Raw genomic sequence first — 15,016 nt, forward strand, 5'->3', positions numbered from 1 at the left:
AACCAATATAAAGTCTTGTTTGTTACCCACAAAACTCTATATTGGTAGGAGTTAATACGGTTTATGGGCAATGGCGACCCATCTGTCATAGGGTCTGCTCACTGCTACTGCAACCTCCTGCTGTGGATTAGCTGATTCCACAGTCAATGCTTCCTTTCCAGCTCTCCCCACATGCTTTGCCGTCTCTTCCTGGGTCTCAGTGAGGTAAGATGTTCTGTATTCATGACTCAGCCCTCCTGACAAATCATATGAATCCTCCTCTTCTGGGGTATCAACATCTTTTCTTACAAACGGGCTCAGGCAGTCTTCCCATTCACTGCCCAGCTTGTACCTCTTTTCCTCTGTCTGGTAGGGGAACCAAGCCCTGATCTCCACTCCAGGTTCCAGATCAGAGACCCTCTAATCAGCAGCCAAGGTCTGTTCCATTCTAGATCTTACTGCCTTTTCCCTGAACCTTTCCTTACGTTCTGCTCCCCCCAGGTTTGCCAGCCTTAAAACTCCCTTCCCTTCTCCCATAGAGTAATTGTAGGTTGCTTTGGCACTCTAGCAAGCCAACACACCTCCCTTCTCCTAGGGAGTAACTACAGACTACTTCCCTGCAGCCCCTTCTTTGCTTCCAACTTCCTGTCTTTATAAACCCAGCCCAGCTCCTTCCTTCTCAGCTGAGCTTCCTCATTATTCAGTCGGGGATTACTTAAGCCATCTGATTCCCCTCAGCTGTGGCTTCTCTGGTTAATTGGCCCACTACTTAGCCTACATTAACCCCCTGGAGGGCAAGTATGGGATGAACCTCCCATCACAGCATCCCACTTCCAATTTAACTAAGCAGGTGTAAGCAGTCCTCTCACTCCTACACCACACGTGTGGATGTAGGTGTTTAACTTCATGCACCCAAGTTTGACAATTTCAGGTCATATGTTTATTTATATGCATCCGTTCTAGATGAATTATGATGATATATTTAAAGTGCTAAGTATAATTGTTGTCACTGGCACTCATCTATTAATATGAACATAACTGAGCCTAAAGACAAGCTCTTCCTTTGTCGTAGGGAATGTGTGCTGTAAAGACTTGTGTCAGGGTATGCCACTATCTCTGTGCCTGTGAGAGATATCCAAAGATGTTTTTTGTTTTGGGTTTTTTTTGGATTGCTGGGAAGTGTGACGGGGGAAAAAAAGAGTTTAGCCCTTTTTGAGTAAGAGGAAAATGAATATAAATGCAGCTTCCCCCTTACAAAGGATATTTGCAGTTTTTTTTATCAGCACTATAACCAAAATGAGGAGTTCAAGATGAAATTTGGCATGAAAATAGCTCTCAACAGAACAGTGCCTTTGGTATTTGGTTTTCTCACTATGGTCTTGAGTTACATTTACCACTTCTACCACAATCAAATTGTTAGCTTCTTGACTATTCTGTCATTATGATGATTATTCTGTACCACCAGAAATATACATGGTGTTTCCTCTCCACGGATCACCACCTTGTAGTGGTGGAGAGCTTGCGTGTCTCAATGACCCAGAGAGCGACGCTGCCTGGAGTCATGTACTCTCTTAGGGCTACCCATGGCAGAACCATCAAGGACGAGGTTCTAGACAAAGTGTGATCCAAGAAGTCCCTAACAGCAAAGCAGATAGAGGATAACTGCACAATGGAGGAGAAACTCTTGTGTAATGTTCCAACGGCTGTGAAGGTGGATGAAGGCTGCATCAGATAGAGGATCTCCAATCGTCATGGTGCCCATACCATTGATTTCAAATCCTCTATCTGTCAAGGATAGTGTGGTGACTGTTGTGCACCAGTCTCCCCTCTTTAAAAGGAGTCCTGCACAGGCATCTTCCAGTTTTGGGGAAAAATAACATTGCACAAGTCAAAAGTCTGGTGGTGATCGGCGATGGGAACAGGACAGTGAAATCCGGAAGTTCCTAGTTACAGACTGACACACAGGTGGTGGGTGTGTGATACAGTCATCTTGCTTGAGGATTGAGGTGGGTCGAGCATCTCGGCAGCTGCACCCATGACTGAGCAATCCTTTTGAGGATCCACTCTGCTCACCCCACACGGGGAAGGGGTTAGAAAAGGTACCCTAAAAATAGTCTTGCCTCTGTTTTTCCTGGCTGGATAGCCGCATCCAGCAGGATCACCACCTCAGTGGTCGAAAATGTAAGAAACTCTTCAACTTTGGAATTTGGAATGTACGTACCCTGATGGACAACTCAAACAGTGACCGACAAGAGCGACTGTAACAGGGTTGGGACTTACCACCGTGGCGCCTCCTACTGGTTGTTCCGGGAATTAGCTCAGTCCAGTGGAGCGCCCCCTCCTAGTGGTGTCCCGACCGTCGCCTCACCCTCGGTTGGCATGTCTGAGCCCACGTCGCTTACCAACTCGCGGTGCCCTCTTCGGGACCACTGCCCTCCAGCAGTGCCCCTCTGTCTTTCCATACCCCCTTCCGGGGGGGCGGGGGTCAATCAGCAGTCTCCTCATCCAGCCACCGTAGTCAACCACACACCCCCAAAGTCTAATCCCTCCCATCGGGATCTGGCGTGGTCTGTACTGGCCGCTCCCTACGGCCAATGGCTAGATGTACTGCAAGGGGGTAGGGGGGGACCCAGGCCCGCCCTCTACTCTGGGTCCCGACCCAGGGACCCTCTGGTGGCAGCCTCACCGTCGTCCTACTCTCCCCTCGTCTGTCTGCTTCCCTGAGCTGCTTCCCCTACGGCCCCTTGCACCCGCTAGGCCCTTCCACTCAGAGCCTGCAGCCTGGCAAGCCTCAGGCTAGAGCTCCCCTCTGCTCCCTGAGCCTGGCCAGCACTGTGCTGTCCGCGATGCTAGTCTCCCAGTTTGGAGATAGACCTTCCCCTCTCAAAGGCCTGGGACAGACTGACTGCTCTCTCCCTGTGCAGTCTTTTATAGGGCTGAGCCTGGCCCTGATTGGCTGTCTCCAACCTGGGCCCTGATTGGCTCCCAGTAAGCCCTTCTCTGATTGGCTGTGTGTTTGCGCAGGCCCACTGGCCTGCCACAGCCCATAATCTCAGGGAGTGGGGCAGCCGCCCCACTTCAGCGACATACAGCCATTATTGCTTATGAATTGAGTCAGTTTAACATCGATATTGCTGCTTTGTCCGAAACGAGAAAAGCTGATGAAGGACAGGTGATGGAGGAGAAAGGAGGATACACCTATTTCTGGAAGGGAAAATCTATAGATGCACCTCGATTGCATGGAGTGGCCTTTGCTATAAAGAACAAGCTTGTAAGGTACCTCTCTGAGGTACCAGTTGGCATCAATGAGTGGTTTATGACACTCCGATTGAGGCTCACCAAAAATCAACAGGCAAGTATTGTGAGCACCTATGCACCAACACTGGATGCCGATGAAAATGTAAAGGAAGATTTTTATTCTCAGTTGGAAACCATTTTATTGGAGACCCCTACAGAAGACAAGATCATCCTTCTGGGGGATTTCAATGCACACGTGGGACGACGTAGAAAGAAACAATCGGGAAAGAAGGAGTTGGCAAAAGCAATTCAAATGGAATTCTGCTCCTGACCAAGAGTGCTGAACATAAACTTATTGTTATGAACACTCTCTTCCGACAAAAGAAAAAGTTCAAAACATCTTGGAGACACCCACGGTCAAAGCACTGTCATCTTCTCATCTATGTTATAGTTCGTGCCCGAGATCGTAGTGACATACTTTTCACAAGAGCAATGACAAGTGCTAATGACTGTTGGACTGATCATCGCCTTATTCAATCCACAATCAAAATTAAGATTGCTCCCAAATGGAGGCTGCAAAAGAAGCAGGTCAGGTGCAAGTTGAAGATTCAAGATTTGAAGGACCCTATTAAGCATGACCACTTCCAAGCAGCCTTAGAAGAAAAGCTCCCATCAGAGTTTCCGGAAGAAATTGAGGAACACTGGAGCCAGTTGAAAGCAGTAATCATCAATGCCTCTGAGGAAACCATAGGCTACCAAACCAGAAAACATCAGGACTGGTTTGATGAGAATGATGCTGAAATTGAACAACTCATTAATGAGAGGAGAATGGCATTTCGTGCTTGGCAGAATGACATAAATTGTAATATAAAGAGAGAAGCCCATGCCAAGGTGAGGGCGGAAGTCCAACATAAAACCAGAGAACTCAAGAACAAATGGTGGACTGAGAAAACACAAGAGCTCCAACATCTCGTGGACATCCACAATACATGTGCTTTCTTTAGTGCCACCAAGGCTGTTTATGGGCCAATTTGCCATGGTATGAATCCTCTTCGCTCTAAGAATGGAACCACACTTCTGAAGGACAATGAAACCGTCAATTCTTGCTGGAAAGAACATTTTGAAGATCTCCTTAACCGTAATTCTACGGTTGCAGATGAAGTCCTTGAGCAAATCCCTCAATGACCATTTAGGGATGAGCTCAGAGACCCTCCTAATTTGTATGAGGTACACAATGCCACCAAGCAGATGAAGAACAACAAGACAGCAGGTCTAGATGGGACCCCTGCTGAAATCTTTAAAGACGGTGGACCAGAGCTAATTCGGCAGCTTTACCTGCTTATCCTTAAAATCTGGATAAAGGAGGAGATCCCCAGTGAAATGAGGGATGCCCTGATTGTCACCCTCTTCAAGAAAGCGGATAAAGCAGATTGTGGAAATTATTGTGGTATATCCCTCCTAGCCATTGCAGGCAAAGTTCTGGCGCGGATCCTTGCAACTCGCCTTCTGCCCTGTCAGAAGAAATTTTACTGGAGTCACAGAGTGATTTCTGACCATGTTGTGGAACTGTGGATAAGATCTTCACAGCACGGCAGCTGCAAGAAAAGTGTCGTGAGAAAAACCAACCACTGTATGTGGCTTATATTGATTTAACTAAAGCCTTTGACTCAATGAATCATCATGCCCTCTGGACTGTACTCTCTAAGATTGGATGTCCTGATAAATACATCAAGGTCCTAAATTTGCTTCATGATAACATGAAAGCGACTGTTCTGAGCAGCACTGGCTCCCAGAGCGAACCTTTCAAAGTACAAACAGGAGTCAAACAGGGCTGTATCATCGCTCCAACCATATTTGCGGTTTTTATCGCCGTCATTCTTTACCTAGTTGCTGGGAAGTTTACAACTGGTGTTGAAATCATTTACAGAATGGACGGAAAGTTGTTCAGGCTTAGCAGGCTGAAAGCCAAGAGTAAGATCTCTACAACATATATTGTGGAACTTCAGTATGCTGATGACAACGCAATCTTTGCCAACTCTGAGAAAGATCTTCAAACTATCTTGAATGTGTTTGCCAATGCTTACGCACGTCTTGGTCTCACTCTTAATATCAAGAAGACTAAAGTGCTCTATCGGCCCTCTCCAAATGAGGTATTACATGCCCCATCTATCAAAATCAATGGAGTGGCACTGGAGAATGTCGATCATTTCCTCTAACTTGGAAGTCATCTTTCATCGAAGGCAGATATTGATGCAGAAATTCAACATTGCCTGAGCTGTGCCAGTGTAGCTTTTTCTCGTTTATGGCACAGGGTTTTTAAAGATCACGACATTTGAACAGACACCAAGCTTCTTGTTTATCAAGCCGTTATTCTCCCAACACTGTTGTATGGGTCCGAAACTTGGACAACCTATAGTCACCACTTGAAAGTCCTTGAGAGGCACCATCAACGCTGCATTCGTAAGATTCTGAAGATCAAATGGGAAGACAGGCGCACCAATATTAGTGTCCTGAAAGAGGCAAAGACCATTGTATTGAGGCAATGATCATCTGTCAGCAATTCCGCTGGACTGGTCACGTTGTCCAGATGCCAGACCATCGCCTCCCAAAACAGGTCCTGTTCTCTCAGCTGAAAGAAGGGTACTGTAACGTGGGTGGACAACGGAAGTGTTATAAGGACTTATGGAAGGACAACCTAAAAAAGTATAATTTTGACATTGACACTTGGGAGACACTTGCCCAGGATTGCTTAAAATGGAGTGAAGTCCTACATGATGGTCCCCTGCATTTTGAACTTGCTCGCCGACAAGCTGAAGAAAACAAGAGGCACAGAAGGAAGGAGAGACTGGCTTCCAGTCATGGTCAACAGCCTCCTGCTGAGCCTGAAAACATCTGCCCTCATTGCAATAGAACTTGTGGTTCAAGGATTGGCCTTATTAGCCACTTGAGGACTCATAACTCCCATAGAAGATGATCATACTTGGTAATGAGTGATCGCCCATCATCATCATCACATGGTGTTTGATAGACAAAGAGACATGGTCCCTATCCCTAGGAGCTTAGGCCCAGGTCCTCAAAGGTATTTAGGCACTTAACTCGCATTGATTCCAAAGGTAGTTAGGTGTCTAAATTCCTTTCAGGGTCTGGGCCTTACATGTTTCTTCCTCTTCTCCTAAGCCCTATGGAAGCACCTCAGAATTCAGTGAGGCCTGGGGCCAGGAAAGCTGATGTGTGGCCATATAAGCTCCAATGGATTTTCCCTTCCCAGCTTTCAGGACAAAGCTGTGGAAGTTACTGCAGACAGTTTGCAATGGCTTCCCCTGCCCCCCACAGTGGGGAACTTTCCTGGAATGGGCCCTTCCAGGGATACCCTGCATTTGTGGAAGCCCTTGGCAACATGTCTCATGGAGCATGCGCAGTTGTATGGACAATGAACCTTCATGAGGAAGAGAGAACAAGGCCCTGTGAGTATTGTAATTTGGGGAGGAGAGGCAAAATTTCTGGCCATAGAGGAGGGAAAGGATGGATTAATGAGCACAAAAGATGGGACTGGGAAAAGGAGAGAGAGGGTATGGAGAAGAATGTGATGCATATTCAACAGGGGAGAGTGAGATAGTGAATAGAAAGATCATAGGTGATGTTAGCAGAGTAAAACAAGCAGAGAAGCTTGTTTGGTTCAAGTGATATCAGCTGCCTGTTGGGCTAAGGCCTGGGGTCTAGAGCAACTGCCTGGTAGGAGCCAGGTCACATGAGCAGAGGAAAGAGAACTAGCGGAACTGGTTCTCTCCTGCCTGTCAGTTCCTGCTGTTGGAGTGGATCAGTTTTTTCCCCTTTCATTTCTCATCAAAAGTAATGTAATAGTTTCCTTGGGTTCTCCCCCCACCCCCCACATCTATTTAGCATCAAGGTCTCACGTATGTTTTTTGGAATTTCTGCACTGCCCCCATTCCACGCACATGCACACAGTTCTTCCTCTCCCTCACCTCTGTAGAAATCTTTAGTGTATGCATCTGAATGCTTCCAAATTACTTATTGAAACTCTGATTTGTATTGATTCTTATGATGTAGTCTGTTGAATCTAATTTACTGCCATCTTCTACATTCCAGATTTCCTATATACTCAAGGGAAAATACATGCATGTGTTTGTATACATCTTTATACATACTTTGGATGATTCAGATTCTGTTTCTTCGGGACACTTTTCTTCTCTGGAGCGATTCATCTTAGAGTATTTTTTTAATGAAATTCTGAAGATAAAAATAGTCTTTGTAAAGCAGGTATTTTTGAAACACCTCCTTCTCTGTTTTGATTCCATTCTTTAATGACTACTCTTGAGGTTCAAAACACAGCACTGTACACTTTCCACTGTTGTTGATTTAAATAGCCTGGCATCCCACCGCACCACCTTTTGCACCTGCCACTTTATCGGAGGCAGCTGCTGCCCTAGGCTGCTATGCTAAGTGGCACCCAGGCAGACATAAACAGGCTGCAAACATGTGTTCAAGCTTGTCACTATTGTACGTCTACTAATCTTTTCAGAAACAGAACCATTGTCATCTTTATCAATTGTATTCTGATTCAGAGCAAAATATTTCTTATCTTTCATTACTGCATTATAACCTGAAGTGTGCAATACTGTGCTTTATCTATATCTTCATTGATGTAGGTTAACTCTTCAATTCCTAGGCTATTCCAGATTTATTGCTCCTGTTGTCCAGTCATATTGCAAAAAACAATTGAATCCTATTTCTATAATAATTTGATTTCTTTTCAACTTTCATAGTAAAAATAAATATAAGCTGAGACACAAACATAAAAGACCATTAAAGCGTCTCAGAAGCTCCACTGAGGCAGAATGATTTTGCTTTACTTAAACCACTTGAAACGTTTCACTGTCCTTCACTGACACTTTAATTTAGCCACAAGAGCTCTCACAGAAATGTTTTGCCCTTTAAGACCTAGACTAGATTCACTAGTCAATCTTCATTGCAATTACACATATCTGAAATTAAATCAAGCAACTACTGATGCCAAATCATTGTATCACCTAGACAACTTAAGCTAAGTTATTTTTAAACTTCTACACTGTTCTAAAATCTGCAATATTTGCTTAAACTCACAGTTAATTGCCCCTTCAGTGGCACTGCCCTTAAGTCCTTGAAGTGTTTCTTATACAGTATTTGTTTTATCTTAATTGTAATGATTTTGCTTCTTTGATTTTTTTAGTACCCTCTGCTTTGTCATAGATGTTCTTGCACTTTACAAAACTTCTATTTTTTGAGGTCAGAGGAAAGGGATGCAATCTATTGTTGTTATTAATAGAGTTGTTATTAATGGTTCCCAATCCTGCTGGAAAGGCGTAACGAGTGGGGTACCGCAGGGGTCTGTTTTGGGACCGGCTCTGTTCAATATCTTCATCAACGACTTAGATATTGGCATAGAAAGTACGCTTATTAAGTTTGCGGATGATACCAAACTGGGAGGGATTGCAACTACTTTGGAGGACAGGGTCATAATTCAAAATGATCTGGACAAATTGGAGAAATGGTCTGAGTTAAACAGGATGAAGTTTAACAAAGACAAATGCAAAGTGCTCCACTTAGGAAGGAAAAATCAATTTCACACATACAGAATGGGAAAAGACTGTCTAGGTAGGAGTACGGCAGAAAGGGATCTAGGGGTTATAGTGGACCACAAGCTAAATATGAGTCAACAGTGTGATGCTGTTGCAAAAAAAGCAAACATGATTCTGGGATGTATTAACAGGTGTGTTGTGAGCAAGACACGAGAAGTCATTCTTCCGCTCTACTCTGCTCTGGTTACGCCTCAGCTGGAGTATTGTGTCCAGTTCTGGGCGCCGCATTTTAAAAAAGATGTGGAGAATTGGAAAGGGTCCAAAGAAGAGCAACAAGAATGATTAAAGGTCTTGAGAACATGACCTATGAAGGAAGGCTGAAAGAATTGGGTTTGTTTAGTTTGGAAAAGAGAAGACTGAGAGGGGACATGATAGCAGTTTTCAGGTATCTAAAAGGGTGTCATAAGGAGGAGGGAGAGAACTTGTTCACCTTAGCCTCTAAGGATAGAACCAGAAACAATGGGTTTAAACTGCAGCAAGGGAGGTCTAGGTTGGACATTAGGAAAAAGTTCCTAACTGTCAGGGTGGTTAAACACTGGAACAAATTGCCTAGGGAGGTTGTGGAATCTCCGTCTCTGGAGATATTTAAGAGTAGGTTAGATAAATGTCTATCAGGGATGGTCTAGACAGTATTTGGTCCTGCCATGCGGGCAGGGGACTGGACTCGATGACCTCTCGAGGTCCCTTCCAGTCCTATAATCTATGAATCTATGAATCGATTTTTGAAAATTCACTGCCAGGACCAGTTCTGTTTTAACATAAATGTCTTCTGCCCTAATGCCTATTGTTCTATTTTGTATGTGTGTAAAAGTGATCCAGGTTATCTCAAATTTGGTCCAGGTGACAGGCCTTGCTATGGCTTCTTTGTGGTGTTCTGATGGTGCAAAACAGTTGCAATACTACCTCAGCCATTTGATGGAGGATTATCCATCCTTTTCTAGTATGCATGACCCTACACCAGGGGCCAGGAGGAGGGGTGGCATAAGAACCACTATAGACCTCTATGCTATCCAACTGCCTTAATGGCCCCTTGGCCCCATAGGCAGTTTGGCATAAGTTAAAGCAATCTTGAGACTCCTTGGTTTTATGCCAGAAACCAGAGCGGCCCCAGCCAGTCCCAAGATCAAAGTAGAGGGAAGAGGATAATGTATGGGTAGCGTAAAGCCATCTTTGTCCACCTTTCCTGACTACACCAAGTGCAGCTGAGACACAGCCCCAGGTCTGGGACATAGTATTCAAATAGTTCTGAATTATTTACACTGCGCTCAGTTTCCATTTTGTATCAGGCTGGCAACACGCCTTTGGAAGTTTAGCATTTCCCTCAAATAGTGACCCCTTCACTTTAGAATAAGCTCTTGTCTTTGGTGGCAGGATGGATTATTAAATCTAGAGGGTAATAGTGTGAACCTATTGCACCTGTGTTTGCACACCCTGACCCTGATTCTCTCCTATCGTACATCTTGTGTCATCATTTACACTGCTACCAAGTGGGTGTAAAATGCTATCAAATCATAATGGTAGCATTTTACACCCACTTTGTAAAGGCGTAAATGTCAACACAGAGGGCAAGGCAGGGGAGAATCAGACCTACTGGCTTCCCACCTGCCTCAGTACAGATTTCAAGGTTTGGGGTATAACTGCAAAACCCTACGTAGTTTGGGACCCAGCTACCTCTAGGACCGCCTCTCCCTTTATCTATCATCATACTGACTGATAAGCTGTAATGTTGTTGTTAACTGGCCCTAGCTTTGAATTTTTGAGAACTAGAAGCAAGGCATTTTCCAATTTCCTAGGGAGGGAATAAATTTGTGGCTAAAGCACTGGGATAGAACTAAAAGAGCTGGTTCAACCACATACTTCCTGTGTGGCCTTGGGCAAACCTATTCATTTATCTGTGCTTCAGTTTCCGCCCCCCCACACACACCCCATCTTAAAAGTGGGGATAATACCTTCCTGAAAGCTCTGTTGTACGGTTAAATTTGTTGGACCTGATTCTCCACCACATTTCAGGGAGATGTTCACAGACACAAAGGGCACTTGACTCCCCTTGACAATCAATGGGAGCCAGGCACCTAAATGCCCTTTGTGCCTTTGAATATCTCCCCCTGCATCCACAATTGGTTGTGGGTTGTCCCAACATGGCAGGATCTTGGAGGTTAACAAAATAACTTCTCCTAAGGACAGAAGTATTCCAGGAATAGTCATTGTTGTGTGTTTTTATAGCACCTAGCACAATGGGGTTTGTAGGTGTCACAGCAACACAAGTCATATATTGTCCAGTACAAGGACTCTGGCACCTTCTCTAAAGCATCTGTTACTGGTCACAGTCAAACACAGAATGGCAGAGAAGGGCTGCCAAGTATCACACCTCCTCATGTAACACTCATGCCTGCAGCACTTTCCTACAGCCCCGCCGAATTCTCGTGTATCCCACTGGGCTCCGGAGAGGCTGCAGCTGAGATTCCTCTTGCCATTGCTCCTTCCAGGCACCAGGGGCTGCAGTGGCATTCCTTAAGCAGGGAACCAGGTGGCCTTTCTGCATCCTCTCTGACTGGCTCCCTCTCCTGGGGGTTATCAATCATGCTGCAGCAGCCTGGAAGCAGTGTGGAGAGGGAAGGACTCCACCTACACACACACACACACACACACATTGCTGCCTCTGTGCCCCACAATTGTCCCAGCACCTCCCCACACACTCAACTACCCCTACCCAACTGCCCCCCCAGCACCGCCACAGAACTGCCCCAGTCGCTCCCTGCAGTTGCTTGATGTCATGACTGGGGCTGGGGTAGACAGAGCTAGTGGTCAGAGCTGGAGTCAAGCCTGGGGTCAGACAGGAAACAGGAGCCGTTGCCAAGGGCCAGCACTGAGTCAAAATCCAAGGAGTCAGAGCCTAGCATTGCAGCAGGGGCAGTCGGGAACTGAGGCAACAGGGTTCAGGGACTGAGCAAGGCTGAGGGCAGGAGCCGGGAATAAGATGGGGCTGAAGTCAAGGACTGGGGATGAGTCTAGAAGTCAGGTAGTAGATGACAGGATCTGTAGCAGCAACAAGCCGGAATCCACCATGTTGTATAGACAACTTCCTGTGTCTTTTTGGCTTAAATAGTGTACTCAGACCAATCAGGAGCTCCAGAGCTCCTCCAATCAGGTCCCTGGGGATGATTCCTTTAGTGACATGTAAGGCTGTAGAGGTCTCTATTCTCCAGACAGTAGTAGGCCTGCCGGGTGGTGGTGGTAGTGTTGTGGATGCAGCAGTGGCCCAAGAGCCCATGGGCCTGGCTTGAGGACTCATGGATCATTGCATAATACCTCCCCGCCCCCTCACTTAGGGTGCCCCCAGGACGTCACAGGACCAGGCTTCCCAGGCTGGACCCTATGGAAGACCTTCATGGATTCTGGAGCATGGACATTTCCAGCAGGTTCCCAGGAATGTTCCTTGGGGCTATAGCCCTTCCAACTGATGGGATATTGTAGCAAGGAGGTGTGGCCTCCCTCAGATGTTGAGGGAACACCGTAAGCTGCCTGGTGGAGCCAGGAGGGCCATGCCCCACATCCCAGAAGCAGAGTGGCGGAACAGGAAGGGGAAGTATAAAAGTCCGGCCCAGCAGCTCAGTGAGGGAGCTGCGGAAGGAGACAGATGCTCTTTCCCTGCTGGTGGAGTGGGATGCCAAGGAGAACCGTTACTGCCCTGGAAACCACCCTGAGTTTCCAGAGAACCCTGCCACTCCCGATGCTGAGGAACTGCTGCCGCTACCCTTGGCAACATATCCCAGGGAGACTGAGGACATGGGTACACCCGAGGGGTAGAGTAGGAAGCAGCCCAAGGAAACCAGGCAACAGTCTGGTCGAAAACTGGCCTGATACAGGATCAGCGTGTTGTGGGTGGATCCTCGCTGACCCAGTGGTGGACCCCTCACCACTGTTAGTGCCCTGGGCTGGGATGCAGTGGAGTTGGGTGGGCCCGTGTCCCCCCAGTCACCCCAACCCAGATGGCAGTACTCCACCTCCTTAGGTCAGGAGACCTGCACTCCTTGGGCCTCCCTTACCTGGTCCCCATAGACTGGGCTGGTGCTACAGCTCTGCCTGACTGCAGGCCAGAGCCTTGACTGTTTGCTGCCCCACCCTCCTTAATGGCCAGGCAAATAAACTACTATCGCTCTGCCTTGTTGTGGGCCAGAGCCCAGACTGTTTATGGCTCTGTCCTGCTTGAAGGCTGGGGTCCATTGAGAACCGCTAATTTTTTTTCTTAGTGTGGAGAAGACTTTAGCAAACCAAACTGTGAGGAGGGCCGTGCCAGCTTACAGATACCAAAGGATACCCCAATTTATTTTGGCGTCAAAGATGTTATAGATGATAGATTCAGCACGTGACTCCCTGTAAACTCCCAACAGAAGTGTGTATGGTCAGAGACTCACCTAGCACCTGCCTCTTGGGAGTGCTCTCTGTATGTGTGTATATATATCTCCTCAATATATGTTCCATTCTATATGCATCCGAAGAAGTGGGCTGTAGTCCACGAAAGCTTATGCTCTAATAAATTTGTTAGTCTCTAAGGTGCCACAAGTACTCCTGTTCTTCTTTTGGGGAAAGTTTCTCTCCCATTCACATTTATTCCCAGAGCTATAGCAGGGCTCATGCTTCCCTGACACATCTCAATTCCCTCCCTTTCTTGTGAGAGAAATTTCACACAGTCCCCCCAGACTTGGCTATTTAGATGGACCAATGTGTTCTAAACCTGTACGACTGTTCCTGTGTTCAAACCCTTCCACCTCATCCCCTCAGTGGGCGTGCCTGGACACAAACTCTGCAGAGAGATAAGAGGGGCCACTAGGTTTTTCCCACAAACTCTGCAGAGGGATGACAGAGGCGCCTAGGTTATTCCCTCTTCCCATTTGGGATGGGCTGGCAACCATTTCCAAAGCTGCTGGACATTTTCATCTGCACTGCTCTTGGTTCTCACGTTCTGTCCATGAATATGGCATAGAAAATCTCCCCTGAAATGTGATAAAGAATCAGGTTCAATTAAGTTAGCCTTACAACAGCCCTTTCATGTTGGCATATCTGAATTTTTCAGACTGGAAGAGGCTGAGATGAAAAAGAGAGAGTCTTAGGCCTAGTCTTCACTTACCGGCTGGTCCGGCGGCACGCCATCGATGTTCTGGGATCGATTTATCGCGTCTGGTTAAGACGCGATAAATCGATCCCGGATCGATCCCGGAAGTGCTCACAGTCGGCGCCCGTACTCCAGCTCGCCGAGAGGAGTACGCGGCGTCGATGGGGGGAGACTTCCGGCCGCGTCTGGACCGCGGTAAGTTCGGACTAAGGTACTTCGAATTCAGCTACGTTATTAACGTAGCTGAATTTGCGTACCTTAGTCCGAAGTCCGGACTAAGTGGGGACCAGGCCTTAGAGTCAGCAGCTTCTGATCAGTGCCCCTTAGTATGGCAGAGAGCAGCTGCTTTAAACATGTATTTATTTAGTCATTAAATACTACCCATGTGCTTGACATTGTACAGATTATAGAGGAAAACATAGTCCATGCCCCAAGGACTCTACAATCTAAATACTCACAGTCAGTCTTGTCTGTCTCATTGCTGCAGCGTAGACAGAAATGGTAGGGTAGAGATGTTGTTTTGGCCATCTCCTCAGTCCTCCTGCTCTATGAAGAAACATGCCGTGCTTGTTCCGTATGGCAGTTCTGAGGTGTGGTGGAAAGGAGGCTCTGTTTTCTTGATGGGGTTCCAGGACATGATTTTGTCTTTATCTGCCTGATTTATGTAGTTATCCCTGCCCTTCCCCCGCAAGAAGATGGGTCCTCAGATGATTCTTTCCCCTCCTCTACCTGCAAGATAAAAATCTCTAGGTGGGGATCTCTCTTTCTCACTCCTGTCTAGAAGATGGAGACCCTGGGTGGAGCTTTGTCTTTTACACTCTACCATGAAAAAGGGTTCGCTGGGCAAGACTTTCTCTTTTCTCCTCCTCCATCCAAGACATGGGCTCCACTGGGATAAGAGGAAGCTTTTTGTCCCCGCCTGGGAAATTGGGGTCCGTCGTTGATGGCTTGTCTTTTCCCCCCAAGTGGGAGCTGGAACTAGAACATCTGGGGAAGGAATCTGCCCACCAAAATCTCACTCTGTGACCCTACTGCCTGTTGGTTTCTCACC

The 15,016-nt window shown here is 46.7% G+C and overlaps 1 long non-coding RNA gene across 1 annotated transcript in view; it reads right to left on the bottom strand.

Annotated features, from left to right (window-relative positions):
- Nucleotides 1–15,016, bottom strand: part of LOC101934260 (uncharacterized) — an 82,295-nt gene that overhangs the window by 59,692 nt on the left and 7,587 nt on the right. Inside the window, exons 3-4 of the long non-coding RNA XR_509221.3 lie at nt 14,424–14,694; nt 7,383–7,464 (exon numbers count right to left, since the gene is read on the bottom strand). This is a non-coding gene — a long non-coding RNA (uncharacterized LOC101934260). The remainder of the gene's footprint in view (nt 1–7,382; nt 7,465–14,423; nt 14,695–15,016) is intronic.

Source organism: Chrysemys picta, chromosome 1 (genome assembly GCF_011386835.1).
Source record: "Chrysemys picta bellii isolate R12L10 chromosome 1, ASM1138683v2, whole genome shotgun sequence".
NCBI lineage: Eukaryota > Metazoa > Chordata > Testudines > Emydidae > Chrysemys > Chrysemys picta.